This window comes from Elephantulus edwardii, unplaced genomic scaffold (assembly GCF_000299155.1).
Source record: "Elephantulus edwardii isolate Elephantulus edwardi_28Jun2011 unplaced genomic scaffold, EleEdw1.0 scaffold00208, whole genome shotgun sequence".
Classification (NCBI taxonomy): Eukaryota; Metazoa; Chordata; class Mammalia; order Macroscelidea; family Macroscelididae; genus Elephantulus; species Elephantulus edwardii.
The window spans coordinates 253,792-256,882 of NW_006399958.1; the positions used below are offsets into that span (position 1 = coordinate 253,792).

At 51.2% G+C, this 3,091-nt stretch overlaps 1 protein-coding gene and 1 non-coding gene across 2 annotated transcripts in view; one reads left to right on the top strand and one right to left on the bottom strand.

Moving 5' to 3' along the window:
* SULT2B1 (sulfotransferase family, cytosolic, 2B, member 1) overlaps positions 1-3,091 on the bottom strand; it is a 51,451-nt gene that overhangs the window by 38,323 nt on the left and 10,037 nt on the right. The window lies entirely within an intron of this gene.
* Positions 2,065-2,136, top strand: TRNAD-GUC. The gene has a single exon. It is a non-coding gene; the product is annotated as a tRNA-Asp (tRNA).

Genomic DNA, 3,091 nt, shown 5'->3' on the forward strand with positions numbered 1-3,091 from the left:
ACATAATAGTGTTTCAAATACTGCGGATTAAAGCAAACATGTAGTTAAACTGAGTGTCACCTGCTTCTCTGGCTTCCTCTTCATGAGGCTGTGAGAAAGTGTTTATGAGGCGTTGAGGCTTCGTGGTGGAATTCTTGCTTTCATGTTGAGCACACATCACTTCTGCCTGTGGCCAGGAGTCTACAACCACCCTTCACAGAAACTCACTCATGGTCATCCCCTGCCTCTAATGCATTCCAGACTCCCTCGTGTTTACGAGGCTGCAAATATTATTATTATTACTATTACTATTTGTACCGTCAAATCAGATCTGCCTGGTACAGGAGGAGTTTGCCCTTCCTTCTCCAGAAAAGCATCTGGGGGATTTGAACCGTGTTCCTCTGGGATTGCAGTGCAGCTTCTTGCCACTAGGTCACCAGAGCTCCCAGAGGCTGCAAATTTTAATGGGAAGACACTGCTCACCTTTCTCCTCAGAGATGTGAACTGTCGGGGGGGGGCACCTGAACCCCAGAAACTCAGAGCCTCCAACACAATGGCTGCCCTTGGAGCCGCCCTGCTGCCCTGGGCACCCACTGACAAACTTTGATCTCTGTGTATATTTACTCAAGGAGTCTTTGTGGGGTGTAGTAGATAATGAACGGAGCTGAAAATCCAAAGGTCATCAGTTCAAACCCACCACCTGCCCCGAGGGGAAGAGGCTGAGGCAATCTCATTCTGCTAAGATTTACAGCCTGGAAGACCCGATGTCACTGTGGGTTGCACCTGACTTGGCAGCGGCGGGAAAAAAACAGTTGTTTATGTTGAACAAATTCAGGGCACTTGTTGGCTCAGCGGTAGAATTCTTGCCTTTCACACTGGAGACCCCGGTTGGCTTCCCCCCTCACCCCTAGGGCATTTTTGCACAGATGCTTCCTGTCTGTCAGTGCACGTTTGAGTGCTGCTATGGTGCTGGATGGGTTTTGACAGAGCATCCAGAGTAAAGGAGACCAGCAAGAAAAGCCTGGCAACTTACTGCCCAAAATTAGCCAGTGGAAAAGCCTCTGGGTGGGCTACCACGTTCTGATCCAAAACCGATCGTGGGGACAACTGAGAAGAACCAGGCTGTTGTGCAGGGGCCCTCACAAACCGGGGACCAGCCGCACGGGAGCGAGGAACCCCAAGAAAACGCCCCATGTGATACTTCTGGTCCTATGTGCACAACTGACCTGGAGGATGGAGGGAACCTCTCAGCGACCCAGGGACAGAATAAGAACGCCTCATCGGGTCTCTGTGGCTGGAATGCTCCACGGACGCAAACTGCTCATCTTTCTGGTGATGGTTTCGAACACCCGACCTTAGGGGAGCCGTGGAGTGCTGAACCCTTGTGCAACTGGGATTCTATTCCATGTGAACTGTTGCTGTTCATTGCCGTCAAAGTCAAACTCGACTCCCAGCTGCCCCTCCACTGGGTTTTCAGAGGCGAAGAATCGCCTGAGAGGAAGACTTCCCACCTTTTTCTCCCTCAGAGCAGCTGGTGGATTCAAACCTCTCGCCTTTGGGTTCGCGGCACAACTCCCTGCTCACTATGTCACCAGAGCTCCCCTTACCATGCGACTCACCAGCCTCCAACCTCAAGGGGCTTCCCAGTGAATCCAAGATGCCTCTGGGATCAGCCAGCAAGGACAGCAACGAGAAAGAGAGTCGTGTCTGCTTGCTCAAGCTGTCCACGGGGGCGTTCTCCAGGGGGCTCTCGGTCCCAGCAGCACCAGGGAATCAGCACACTCGCGCCCTGACCAGCTGGGCTGCTCCTCGTTGCCACATGGGTCCTGAACATTCTCACTTCTTTGCCTTTGCCTCTGTCGTCCCCCCAGGACCACCAGAGACTCAATGTGAGCTGTGACACCCTACCTTCTGCTCTCCTGGCCTGGGGTCCTTGCTAGAGATAAGGAGCAACTTATCTCTGTAAATCCCACAAACCCACCTCTCTCCAACATCTGCTACACAGGCCCTGTAGCCCTTCACTTCTCTCCAAGCACCCAAATCCATCCCAAAAGGCAAGACCCCTGATTATCAGTCACACTGCCGTCCTTGTTAGTATAGTGGTGAGTATCCCCACCTGTCACGCGGGAGACCGGGGTTCGATTCCCCGACGGGGAGGCTTGTAAATCTTATGGTTTGAATCCACCAGATGCTCTGCCGGGGAAGGAGGGACAATCTGCTCCAGTTCCAGTCAGATCCGATTTGACGGTACACACACAAAAATTAAAAAAAAAAAATTATCAGTCACTCAGCGTTGCTAACAACAGCCGGATTTTTGGCTTTGCAATGCAGCTCCCTGGTGCAGTGCACAAGCTACCCAACGGCACGGGGTGGCCCTGCTCTATCTAGGGGACACTGTTGCTGTCGTTAGCTGCCACCACACTGCATGAGCTCTGACGCACCGCGGATGGGATGCTAAGTGGCTCTGCAGATAGATGAAACATTAGATTATGAGGTGGGGCCGTGGATTAAGCACCGGGTGATTTGAATCCACTCGCCACCCCGTGAGTCATTCTGCTTTCATAAAGATTTCACAGCCTCGGAAACAACGCGAGGTAGCTCTGCTCCCTCCTCTGGGGCTGCTCTGAAGAAATCCTCTACTTTCGTAAATTTCAAAAGCAGATTAATTATCAGACCTTCCTTCTTGGTGTGTCTGAGTCCTGAAGCTTGGCTGAAATCTGAGCAACATTCCAGCAACCACACAAACCTTTCCTGACAAATGGGGAGTGACTTGTACACAGACCAGGATTTGAACCAAGGACTCTGGCATGGGAGGCGAGAATTCTACCATTCAGCTACCACTGCTCCAGCTTCAGAGGGGCTGACTTCTTCTTTCTCAACTTGCTGAGTTCACATCAGGCTCTTGGCCTTTGCTATTTGTTCTACAAAAGCCCTTCCTCCATTTACCTCCATTGCTGCCTCCCTCACCTCTCAGACCTCTGCTTCAATCTCTTCTTAATTTTTAATTTTAGTTTATTATATTTTGTGTATCAACAATCTGCGTTATGCAGATGACACAACCTTGCTCGCTGAAACTGAGGAGGACCTCATGCACTTACTGCAGAGGTTCAAG